The following is a 13938-nucleotide window of genomic DNA, read 5'->3' as shown; positions in this document are numbered from 1 at the left end:
AATCCCCGATCCAGAGAACAGAAATGACATTGAAGTTAACAGCAGCAACCCAACCTTACTCCCATCCCCCCATCTTCCTATTGGTTCAATCCTCAGCGAATCAGAACGGGCAAATGGAGGACGTGTTGCAGCAGTAGAGAGGTTATGCAAAAAAAAAAAAAAAAAAAAAAAAAAAAAACTGAAGGATTTCCCGTACAGAGTTCTGATTGTTGCACACATTGTAGTGTTAAGGCTAGTTGTCATATTGTATCTGTATTCATTTCATGTATATTCATTTTATGTGCAAACATGTATGTGATGATTTAAACCTCTTTATGGTACTCAAACAAAATTAGAAATGCATTTAAGCTGTGTGCTGCAGTGAAATTTTCATTTTACAAGTAGTAGCAAACAAGAAATGTTCTGTGATATTAAAGAACCTGTGGCGCACACACTAATTAAATTATCTATGAAAAACTCACCTTCAACCCGAAAGGTTCCTGGTCATGGATTTACCACAGAATTCTTCCGACAACCTGAGGGGAAAAGGATGGATTTATTTTAGTATATTTTATATGATTGCTTCAAACTAGGAAGATAACATCAACTACGTATGAAATCCACAGACCATGCAAATTAAAGTACAACCCTAAATTTAGCTGATCTGAATTAAGCAGCCTCCCATCCCCTGAGCTGCAACTGAGCCCTTGGCTTCAAAAGGAGATATTTATTTGAAGGGTCACTTTGAATTTCATCAAACTGGAAGTACAATTATGTTGATGACAATGAAGTATATCCACAATTATTAAGAATTGATTGACCACCTATCTGGACACAAAATGCTAGTCTGTCGGACGATGATATGATTCCTGAGAATGTTGATACATCTCAATGTTACTATAGTCATAAAATGTTTGTTTTTTTCAGTTTCAGCCAACTTTCTGTTCATTTTGGCAAACATTTTTTTAAACATGCTTATATTTTGGATATTTTATACATAAATGAAAACCGTTGATGCCCATTCTTATTCAGCATTAGGACAAAGCTTAATTGAAAACTAAAATCGATGTACAGAAAATGTATCCGCTGACTAATAAGCTAATGAGCTAAGCTAATAAGAACCCATTCAAAGATGAGACAAGCAAACAAATCACACAAAAAGGTTCGATTCGAGACAGTCCGATGGCTTATTAGTTGTTAGTTAAAGTACTTTATCCGTTTGCTCCATGGTATTTTTCTCTTTTTTTTCCATTTCGTTTTTTTTGTGTCTGTTTTGCCCTTTTTTACTCCATGGTTTGTCTTTTGTTGTTAGCCATCTAAATTGAGGCATGATATCCACTCCAGAGAAGTCTGCATTACTGCTATACACATGCTTCACAGCACTAAGAGAAGATATTTCAGCATTCAATTTAACCGAGAAAAGCAGCATGCAAAAACTCAGCATAAACAAATAAATAAATAAATAAATAAATAAAGAGCGATGTAAGTTGTGAGCATGGTTACTGGTACACTTGGTACACATTCCAATCTTATTGCACACTGCGCAGAGAACAATATCCCCCTCCCCCATCCTACGGCCTCATTTACTGCGCCTGGATTCAGTGCAGAAACTCAAAATGGCCGTCAGCTCTGCTTTTGCTGCCAGACTGAGCTCTCAGTAGCTAGCTGAACTGGATTCTCTATCAGAGATATCAGGTTGCACCACCATCCTGCTTAAAAACAATTTTTGATTCAGCCTGATGCTTCAGAAAGTTGGCAAAGTAAACAAAATCTAGAATATATAAATTTCATTTCATTAAACAAAAATGTTACCTAAGCCAAAGTTAAACATTATAACTATAAAATCACTGTGGTGAGTATAAGAACTCATTCTTTTTTCCAAGCTTATAGAAAGCTCATCAGCCAATGTTTACAAATAGGGCTATCTGCAGCTGCGTCAGTGAGTGCACTGTTGAACCTGATTCGGAGAAATGCAGAAAACAATCATAACACGTCTCAGATAAGTATGCACAGGCCGGGTGTGGCTTATACTGCGCACAGCAAGTTAGGTCATCAAAAAGCTACATCCTTTTTAAAAAACACACACCTACTTAATTCACGTAAACAGCATATATAGATTCAGACTTGATCTTAAAGCTAGATAAACTCATAGGAATATTAATTTCCAAATTGTATTACTAAGCCCAACCAATCTGAGGTAATAGTGAATTGGTCTGGACTTACACTCCGTAAAGCTGTTTCAGGCAAGTCACGCTTGTTTATATTGTTTTAATACCATTCACTGACTGCCGACACCAAACATTAAGTAGACTTTCATTATTTCTCCGTCGCTCTCTCTTTTTCTTTTTTTTTTTTTTTAAAATCATGCATCTTCTATCAAATGTATGTCTCGCAGGATTGCGTGTAATTGGAGCCAACAATCGAACATGCTCCGATGTCAATGCACAGAAGAGAGGGCTTACACAACTTCCAGCTCATTTTAATAAGTCATTTTCAAATCTTTAAATCATTTTGACTAGATGTCTTTGATAACTAGGCTACAATGCATTAGGACGTTTTCACTTATACCTTCATGTGACGCTGCAGTCATAAACAACAGAAGACGAGGAGAGATCGTCCATCGTCTTTGTCTGGGTTTGACAACTATTTTTTTTTCAAGTTGCAGCATGTTGTTGTTTCAGAACTTTACCTTTACAACCCACTGTTTCAACACCAGGTGACTAGCTGGTTAGTTGTTGGACAAATGTCACAAAGTTGCAGTAACTCTGCCAAACTAGACATGCAAGTCTCTCTAACTCCAAATAATTGGAGAACAGGGTGACTAGGGAGTCAGTCCTGCAGCAGACAACTCAAGTTTAAGCCTCTGTGTTGCCAAGCAAACGACAAAAACTTGGCATTCCTACTTCGCTTTCTCTTTCAGGACAAAGTATCACATTATTGGTTCAAATGTGGAAGATGCAACCATAGTTCAGCAGTATGTATGACATTGTGCTTATCAAATCTTGCCCAACATGATTCAAGCCGTTTTAAAAGACAATGGGAAAGTACAAGTCACTTCTGGTTGAGATTCAGTACATGGACATCCATGTGCAACTTGCCAAATATGTTGGCCTCCCAAGAACAGAATCCAGACTTACATAGATACTTAGACTATGGCTTAAATGGCATAGAATTCATCCCTGGTACCAGTCATTCCTAGGTATGTCCCTGGTTGACAAACTGGTACAAATGAAAGCACTTTCTCTTTGGATCATTATCCGACACATAGCTACCAAACTTTTGTTTATTCTATCCCGCTGTGCTCGGGCTAGACCAGTTTTAAAAAAATACATAATTATGCTCTATTAAAACAGTGCAACCTATTCCTCAACACAGAACTGTATGTGAGTGATCCACAGTGCAGCATGAACAAATACACAGCAATAAGTGCAATGACAGTATCCACTTGGACAGTGTGCGTCAGCAACCAGAGAAAGTAGGGCCGCTTTAGACATAAAATGTTAAACAGTATTTTGGTTTTTTTGCACTATGACTAACATGTTGTTGTTTGAAAACTGTACACATGCTTCTACAATTAGCTTGTGACAGGGATGTGATATTGTGGGTTGGCCACCGTAATGATCGTTAGCGATGAAGATGCTTTACACCTGTGGGATATTTGTGATATTCACATACAGACAAAATATCGCACAAGTCCAAATGTGAGGACAGTGCTACAAATACATACATGTACAGTCACTTGTCTGTAAGGACACAGAACATACATGACTTAAGTAAACAGCTTCCATTACTGAGCCCAAAGATGTGAGTGCGACCAGAAACAATGTTTTAAAAGCATGCATACTACTGGTGTCACGCACAGTGTTGCAGGCATAGAAATAGAATGAGAGTAGAAGGGACATTCCCCATTCAAATCAATATAGCAGGATGGTCAGAGTGGCGGCAATTTGAATGTGTACCGTTGCTACTGCAAAGAGCTGCGACTGTTGCAGCGGGCTAACTTTAGCATCTTAACTTCCGTATAAACCGAATGGCAGCAAGTCACAGATGTACTCTGAGGTGAAGTTTAGCGACAAACGAGCAGTGAAATAGTACAACGCCTGCAGTATGTCCGTTGCCTTGCTGCTAGAGCAGAATTGAGGATGGCTGAATTTGCTTCAATAAGAGACAAAAGGAAAATGCTAGCTTAGTGTGGGCGATAGGCCAAAACAGAGTTCTCACACCAGTGAGTGTGGCACACTTCTGATGTGTGTTGTCACCATAACAACAATCCCCATTTTCTCTTGAACTAGTCAAATGACCACGGCAAACCGTTGTCAAACCAATGTCCGTTCTACTCTCATTCTATTTCTATGGTTGCAGGTAACAAAATGTCTACTGATGTCAGCTACATTAGTGAAAATGTACAGCAAACTCCCTGAGATAAATTACATCTGAAAGTAATGTTTCCTGGTAAAAAACAAAACAAAAAACACAACAAACATAAACAGCAAGCCAAAACTCTACCTTCTTCAACTAGCATAGCACCCTCTACAACTAGACTATCGAAAGCTAACCCTGAGAAGAGTGTGAAGCTGCAATGACAAAAATTGAGTTAGAACTAAACTTAGTTAGATTTAAATGACAGAGAGACATGTTAAACATGCTTTAAAAACAAAGAAATGTCAACCTTTAGCAGGATGTGTGGGATTGAGACCTTCCATGTATTTGTTGATTTGATTGTGGGAGCAGGCTGAGAGGCCAGCAGGAGAACATAAAAGAAAGGAGGAGGGGCTCACTTAGGACTAGTCCATCATGTTCTGTGCGGGGGTATGCACTATAATGGATGTTTGGCCTACATTGGTCTATAAAAAACATATTTAAACCCTTTAAAAAGGGTAAGAAAGTTCAAAGCTCCTAACACAGCAGACTGCCATAATGCATAATATAAAACACAAAAAATGAAAAAATACATTTGTTCTTTCTGATGACACCTATTAAAAGTGCATGATATATTTGCCAGGTACCACAAATACATACAAATCAAATCTTGTGTCTACAACATTTTAAAGTACAGCGTGGTGATTCTCAATACCAACCCTAGCTAGCAGCGCACAGACAGAGGGGAAGTACACTGCACAGACCGTTGCTTAGCAACACCCATCCCCCAACTCTAGCACAAACACGTCCACAGTATGGAAATCTACAGCCAGCACGGACTAAACCATTCTGACAAAGGGCAGGGGGGGGGGGACTCTCCTTTCTAAAATAACACCATAGGCAAAGAAAGGTTAATGATAAAAAAAAAAAAAAAAAAGGTCAAGGAATTGAGGAACATTGTTCTTGTTCTGGCGGATCAGCGGAGAGGTTTTCTGTCGACGAGCTGCTGCACGTCATCCACAAGCGAACGTCATCCACAAGCGACAGCAGTCGGCGGGGACGAGGCAGCCGGCAGCTGCCTTCAACCTCCTACCTAACAGTCGGCTCTATCGCCTAGTTTTTATTATACTAATAAAGTGTTTTTAAAACCAAAGACACATTTTTACGTGTAAGTAAGTATTAGCCTCACGCTAATTTATCAAGACTAGGCCTACCGGCTAAACTAACGCTAGCTTCATGGCTACCTCTACACCTGGCGAGTCCCCACTCCCCCTCAGGATTTCCTCGTTGTTCAATAATACAAACAAAGAAATTGCTGACCTCAGGGAAGATGTTCGTCGGCTTTCCGAGGACTTAAAAACCAAAGATGCTTTGTTAACCGCCTGCTTGGACGTGGCTCATAATCAGTCGCTCCGGATCTCATCTCTCTCGGCGGCCTTCCAGGATACCGCGCCATGGGACCCAGCTGCCTGCCCACGCCCATCGTCCTGCTCGACACCGGTTATCAAGCCACCCTGGACTGAGGTGGTTTGCGGCCGAAAGAGAGCCTCGGGTAGGGCTCCATCGCCTCCTGCCCTCAGCCTCTCCAACCGCTTCAATGCTTTGTCGGAGTCGGAGCCGGTGGTGGCCAGTGCGGCTCACCGGGCTCGCCCCGCTTCAAAGCAGACTGACCAGCCGTCGTCACGGAAGACGATTGCTACCGCGCGGCGAAAGCTTCTGAGGGATGCGGTAGTCAGACGGTCCGGTGGCCTACACTGCCTGGATCAGCCAAATGACAACGTTCCTCAAAAACAATCTCCACAACCGAACGGTAAGCATTCTTCCTCTTCTTTTCCCTGCCCATCTGAAACCGACACTGACTGTTTTGCTCCCGTCACCGGCTACCCACACCCCCCCACTCCTCGTCCGCTCTTCCCCCTAACCACAGTAATTATTGGGGACTCCATCACTAGAGACCTACGGTTTCATAATGCTGTCACACACTGTTTTCCCGGGGCCAAAGTTGCAGACATCCTGGCTAAAGTTATGGACCTGATACCCTCATTTCCGACCTCTATCAAACGCATCGTGGTCCATTGTGGACATAACGACATGTCCACTCGGATTCAGGAGTGTGAGCGCACAAGGCGAGACTTTACCACTCTCATTGAGGCTTTAAAAAGCACTGGGAAGTCGGTTTTTATTTCGGGCCCACTTCCATCTCTAGGTCGCGGATCAGGCCTCTTTAGCAGACTACTCTCCCTTAACACCTGGCTCCAGCTCACATGCAGTATTCACAGGATAGGTTTTATTGACAACTTCAATCTGTTTTGGGAACGTGGCTCCCTGTTCAGCAGGGATGGGATTCATCCCAATACACGCGGAAGCCAGATGCTACGTGGAAATTTGCACCACGCCCTGCATACCCAGACCTCTGATTGACTGTTTACATCCCGTAAACACTCCCACAAGCACACTGACCAGACACACTCTCCCAAAGTCAATAATCAGAGATACAGCGCTATACGCCCCTCTGTGCTCCCTTCAGAGCAATCACCCATTCATAATCCCATAACCACCGTGTCTGTCCCCCGACTGAGACCGTTTAAACCAAACACTAATAAAAGAGGTGCTATACTAAACAACCTAATTGGAATTAAAACAACCACTGCAACGACAGAACAGAATAGGAAAATCAAATGTGGGCTATTAAATATTAGATCTCTGTCATCGAAAGCATTATTGGTAAACGAATTGATATCAGATAACCACATTGATTTATTCTGCCTCACCGAAACCTGGCTGGGCCATGACGAATATGTTAGTTTAAACGAAGCCACTCCTCCCAGTCATAATAATACCCAAATTCCACGAGGCTCAGGCCGAGGAGGGGGAGTTGCAGCCATATTTGACTCGAGCCTGTTAATTAATCCTAAACCTAAACTAAATTATAACTCGTTTGAAAGCCTTGTTCTTAATCTTCAACACCCAACATGGAAAACAGTACAGCCAATTATATTCGTTGTTGTTTACCGAGCACCAGGTCCATATTCTGAGTTCTTATCTGAATTCTCAGAGTTTTTATCATGCGTAGTCCTTCAATCAGACAAAGTACTTATTGTAGGTGATTTTAATATCCATGTGGACATTGAGAGCAATAGCCTTAGTACTGCTTTCAATTCACTGCTAGATTCTATTGGTTTCAGTCAGAGGGTGCATAAGGCCACGCACTGTTTTAACCACACCCTCGACCTTGTGCTAGAATATGGCATCAAAATTGACGATTTAATAGTATTTCCGCAGAATCCTTTATTATCAGACCATTTTTTAATAACTTTCGAATTCCTACTACCAGACTATACGAAATTAAATAAAAGTTTCTACACTAGATGCTTATCTGACAGTGCTATAGCTAAATTTAAGGAAGCTATTCCAACAGCACTTAACTCAATGTCATGCCTTAATATAACAGAGGACTGTTACGTTAACTCTAGTCCCTCCCAACTTGATAACTTTGTAGACGCTGCTACGGCCTGCCTACGGACTACTTTAGACTCGGTTGCTCCTCTCAAAAAGAAGATGATGAAGGAAAGGAAACTAGCACCTTGGTATAACTCCCAAACTCGCAAATTAAAACAAATCTCACGAAAACTTGAAAGTAAATGGCGTTCCACCAAACTGGAAGAATCTCGTGTGGATTGGCAAGATAGTCTAAAAAATTATAGGAGGGCCCTCAGAAATGCCAGATCAGACTATTACTCAACACTAATAGAAGAAAATAAGAACAACCCAAGGTTTCTTTTCAGCACTGTAGCCAGGCTGACAGATAGTCACAGCTCTATTGAGCCATCTATTCCTATAGCTCTGAGCAGTGATGACTTCATGACCTTTTTTAATGATAAAATTATAACAATTAGAGAAAAAATTCATCACCTTCTGCCCACAGCTTCCAACGACTCACCATTGGGCGCAGGAGGGCTAGAGAGAACGATAAGACCTGATACTTATTTAGACGGCTTTTATCCTTTAGACCTCCAACAATTAATGTTAAGGGTCTCTTCAGCTAAGCCAACTACCTGTCTCTTAGACCCCATTCCAACGAAGCTACTTAAAGAAGCACTACCTGTGGTCAACACCACATTACTAGATACGATCAATATGTCCTTATTAACGGGTCACGTACCGCAGTCTTTTAAAGTAGCTGTGATAAAACCTATTCTGAAAAAACCCACCCTCGACCCTGAGGTCTTAGCCAACTATAGACCTATATCTAACCTCCCGTTTCTCTCCAAAATCCTTGAGAAGGTAGTCGCTAATCAATTGTGTGACTTTCTGCATAGAAATAGTCTATTTGAAGACTTTCAGTCAGGATTTAGAATGCATCATAGCACAGAGACGGCACTGGTGAAAATCACTAACGACCTTCTAACTGCTGCTGACAAAGGACTTGTCTCCGTACTTGTCTTATTAGATCTTAGTGCTGCATTCGACACTATTGACCATACCATCCTCTTACAGAGACTGGAACATTTAGTTGGCATTAAAGGAATCGCACTAAGCTGGTTTAAGTCCTATTTTTCTGAGCGATCCCAATTTGTTAATATTAACGATAAACCATCCAAATACGCTAAAGTTAGCCATGGCGTTCCTCAAGGCTCAGTGCTTGGACCAATTCTATTCTCTTTATATATGCTTCCTCTAGGCAATATTATTAGGAAACACTCAATTAACTTTCACTGTTACGCAGACGACACCCAATTATATCTGTCAATCAAGCCAGACGAAAGCGGTCAGTTAGCTAAACTTCAAGCGTGCATTAAAGATATAAAATCCTGGATGACCCACAATTTTCTGATGTTGAACTCAAACAAAACGGAAGTTATTGTGCTGGGACCCAAGCACCACCGAACTTCATTATCTAAATATATAGCTACCCTAGATGGTATTGCCCTGGCCTCCAGCACTACTGTCAGAAATCTAGGAGTCATTTTTGACCAGGATCTATCCTTTAACGCCCACTTAAAACAAACCTCAAGAACAGCCTTTTTCCATCTTCGTAACATTGCCAAAATCAGGAACATCCTGTCTCAAAACGATGCTGAAAAACTAGTCCATGCATTCGTAACTTCCCGGCTGGACTACTGTAATTCTTTACTATCAGGCTGCTCAAATAAGTCCCTCAAGACCCTCCAGCTGATCCAGAATGCTGCAGCACGTGTTCTGACAAGAACTAACAAAAGAGATCACATTTCTCCTGTATTAGCTTCTCTGCATTGGCTTCCTGTAAAATCCAGGATTGAATTTAAAATCCTTCTCCTGACCTACAAAGCACTAAATGGTCAAGCACCATCATACATAGAAGAGCTTTTAGTACCTTATTGTCCCACTAGAGCACTACGCTCCCAGAACTCAGAGCTACTTGTGGTTCCTAGAGTCTCTAAAAGTAGAATGGGAGCCAGAGCCTTCAGCTACCAGGCTCCTCTCCTGTGGAACCAGCTCCCAACTTGGGTTCGGGGGGCTGACACCGTCGCCACATTTAAGAATAAACTGAAAACCATCATCTTTGATAAAGCTTATAGTTAGGGAGTGAGGAGTTGCAGCATAGTAGAGTAGAGTAGAGGGAGGCAGGAAGTACAAGCCCGTTCCGGCAGAGGAGAGTACGAGCCCGGTCCAGGGCCCCTCTCTTTAGCCTGCCTCTCTTAGTTATACTATTATAACTCTAGACTGCTGTGGGAAGCTCCTTCCAAGGACACAATGAGCCGCTCCCTCTTCTCTCTTTTCACTTGTCTCCTTTTGTGTGCATCTTAGTCCCAGAAATGCCTGTTACTAACCTATCTCTGGGGAGTTTTCTCCCCGGAGTCCCTTTGCTTCTTCTTCACCCAGAACATCGCCTTGGAATTGGGTGGCACCTACACCGGGGTCCTGGGTGCAGCTGACGCTATGGACTTACTACACCCTGCTACGCTCTGCGTTTCCCCGCAGTGTCCGACTGCGTCCTGCCGCGTCCAACCGCGTCCACCCAGGCTGCTGTGCCACACTACACCCCGTAACGCCCTGCTGTGCCCTACTATGACATGAACTACTATGACTACCATTGTGATCACTGCTTCACTATCTTTATTATGACTATTATTGCCACCATTCACCACTCCCCCAACTGGTGCCGTCAGACACCGCCTACCAAGAGTCTGGGTCTGTCCGAGGTTTCTTCCTAACAAAAAAAAAGGGAGTTTTTCCTTGCCACTGTCGCAATAGCTACTGCTAATGCTTGCTCTTGAGGCAACCACTGTAATAGTTGGGGCTTCGTAAAGTACAGAGTTTGGTCTAGACCTACTCTATCTGTAAAGTGTCTCGAGATAACTCTTGTTATGATTTGATACTATAAATAAAATTGAATTGAATTGAATTGAAGGACAACACTACAATACAAAAATACTACTGGAGTGCAGTAATTGACCTTTATTGTCATCCTGTGTTTGTTGAGTGTGTCACACCTCCTGGGTTGAAATGTAAAACCATCATTTACATGTCATTGTTTTAAGATGGCTTCTGGTGCTAAAAATAGTTTATATTCAACGTGGTCAAACAAAAAGACAAAATTAGATAACCCTGACATAACTGTTAATAAACTCTTTCAGTGAAATGTGTATTGCCTCCCCTGGCATCTGAATCTCAGATCTTATCTGAACTGCATACATATAACATGGTCACTATGGGTACTATGTGCAATAAACTGAGCACTTGCTGCCGCTATGCTTTGATCTCACACATCAGCTATCTTGCTAAAGACTAATGCTAAGATGTTGGTGAAACTGCAGAAATACAATTAAAAAACCTAATAAGGGAGGCTAAATAACATTAGTAAAGGTTTTGTCTGACAAAAGCTCGGCTATCAGGCCTTGATAGAATACATTTGACAGTTACCATATATTGAAACACTAGCTAACTATAACTAGTTAAACTCATGTATTTTAAACACTGGAAATACTAATAAGATCTCCTTCTACCTATGATGGCTTTTTTTTTTTCCAATGGTGAGGTAAGCCGCTGTATCTCAGCAGTTTCCATAAAGAACTGAAGAAAATCAGTGGCATTGATGGTTTTACAGTTTGCTTTAATGTTCTGTTTGTTAAAATAGAACCACATCCTCCTTTATCCTCAACTATCCCGCTAAACATCCTAGCTTCTAGTTCTTCCATGAATGTCTCTTGCCATTAGGCCTGTCGCAACAAAAAAAAAAAAATAATTGTAGCAAACCCCTTATTATATATGCGAACCAACAATAACCAGTAAAACACAAATAAAGCCACTTTTACATGACACAGCAGCACAACATGCACTTTAGTCAGAGCCTAGCTAGCGGCGCACAGCCAGCGCTAAATTGCACACCCACAGCACAGGCAGCTGCACCCACCCTCCCCCATCTCTCTCTCTCTCTCACACACACACACACACACACACACACACACACACACACTTCTTTCTTTTTCTCTCAGCCTCTCCAAGTCAAACATGGACTGAACCATTGTGATGGGGAGGGAGTGGGGGTGGGGCATTCAAAACAAAACAGATAAGGATAAAGTATTCAAGTAATCGAACAGTCAAAGTACAGTTACAGATTTGCTAAATAAGGGCAAGGAGTTTTATTTTCTCTGGTTTTCACACAAAAAGTGAAACACTACCACTATTTTTTAGCTGATATGTTTTATCTAATTCCTCAAAACAAGTCAAATACATAAGCCAAAACACTTTTCATTGAATAGAATACCACTACTTCTCATGGTTAACTATAATGACCGCATTGACGAAATTGAAAGAGAATCTCATAACAAACTGTACCAGTTATTTTTTTGTAAGCATTCTTTATTCGCAAACAAGAAATATCGCTTTTTAGCCACACAGTCCCATGCTAGCTGCGCACAGCAAGAAATTAGAGCACAGCTTGACACACTAAGCAGCCTCTACCCGCCCAGCCTCTCCTACCGCAGAGAGGGCTGCTGTTAAACAGACTGAACCATTCCAACACAGGGGTGGTTCTTTACTCAAGAGGAACAAAGAACACCCACCTAAAAACTGAAAAACAAACTTTGTGCATTATTTCTCCTGTTATTGAAGTTTTCACCAGTGGAATTTTCACAAAATAGTTTATTTAAAGTAAATTCCTGATTTGTCTTTGAGACCCAAAACAGAGAAATATATTGTTGAAGAACAAAGTAATTACAATGAACTTTAATTTGCAAACCACCTATTTTCATCAAAAGCCCTTTTGGGGAAGCCAATAAAACCTTGCTGTGCGTTATTTTACCAACCCCCCTTTCTGCTACTGCAGAAACACAAAATGGCCACCAGCGCTGCTGCGAGCAGCATGCTGAGCACAGGCTTGATCAGATCCTATGACAAACTCCGCCTACTAAACCAAAAGTACAGTATCTGCAGAAATCTCCATACTCGTGCATGCATCTTGAGGGAAAACAGCAAATGTGATTTAATGATTTTAAGTAATGTCATTTCTATAGGTCATTGTGATCACCTCTAAATCCTGGTTTAGAGTTTCACTGTTGCAAAGAGCCCGGACGTGTCTTGTGCTCACTGTTCAGCAACACACTAAGCTATGACTAAAGAGTTATTAGTAGTGAGTTTTCACCTCACAAGTTCTGAGCTCTACCGCTAAATGTTTTATGATCCTAGGTCTAGTTAACTGGGTTATAAAATAATGTTTTTTCTACTTCCGGCTGCAGTTAGTGCTACAACCAATATGCCAAACAGTATAAACCTGGCTGTCTCTAACTGTCAGTCATAGAAGATTCTGTTGGTCTTAAGTTAAAAGAAAAAAAAAAAAAGACAGTTATCTAATATCAGACATAGTGAGGCTAAATACTGAGTGGAAAAAACGCTGTCAGCCAGTGAGAGCTGAGCCTGCATTCCAACATTACTGCGCACAGTGCGCAGTCTTCCCCTCCCCCACCCTCTGCCTGCATCTGGATTCACTGAAACTCAAAATGGCCACCTGGTCTGCTGTGCGCAGCCACAAAGAGCCCTTAGAGCCTGCTATATCTAGCACAAAATCCACCGCATTAAAAGAAAATTCTTATGTGCATCATTTTCACCAAGACATTTTTTTCCAGTTAAATGGACCTACTAGAATATTTTGCTATATGAAACAAAAGCAAATTTCACACTATTCTACTAAAGCAGGTAGCCTGCTTCTGAGGTTGTTACACCAATATAGGCTTCGATCTATTTAAACTGTTTGCACAGAGCTGAAGCAACTCATACATCATCACATTCACTTGCTGTGTAAGCCGATAAAATGTTTGTATTTCCTATTCGGAACATTGTATTAAATAGATATACTGTATACAGTGCGGTTATCGTATCTTAATGATATAACAACAAGCAGGAATCCAGATGAGCCAAGTTTTGAGTTATTCTAAGCCGTAGCTGATTTTTGATCTTGTAGCTGATTGGTGATATTGCTTCATGCATGTCTATTTGTATCCTGTTCTCCATCCATTCAAGGGGGGCATTTTTCCTTCAAATGGTAAACTAGCTTAAAATATTATTTTCTTCTACATTGATGATTCCAATAAAAGACGCACCAATTAATCATAGCAACTATGA

At 41.2% G+C, this 13938-nt stretch overlaps 1 protein-coding gene across 3 annotated transcripts in view; it reads right to left on the bottom strand.

The window, feature by feature from the left end:
• The window catches only part of LOC116040450 (activating transcription factor 7 interacting protein), a 35898-nt gene that overhangs the window by 10529 nt on the left and 11431 nt on the right, over nt 1-13938 (bottom strand). For 2 of the 3 annotated variants that reach the window (XM_036000245.1, XM_031285796.2), the window contains exon 2: nt 462-515. The gene's annotated coding sequence lies outside the window, so the exon portion shown is untranslated. Of the gene's footprint in view, nt 1-461; nt 516-4648; nt 4762-13938 lie in introns of those variants that run through there. The other variant, XM_031285795.2, reaches the window with a different exon arrangement.

Source organism: Sander lucioperca, chromosome 4 (assembly GCF_008315115.2).
Source record: "Sander lucioperca isolate FBNREF2018 chromosome 4, SLUC_FBN_1.2, whole genome shotgun sequence".
Lineage (NCBI taxonomy): Eukaryota > Metazoa > Chordata > Actinopteri > Perciformes > Percidae > Sander > Sander lucioperca.
This window is presented reverse-complemented; position numbering and strand designations above follow the sequence as displayed.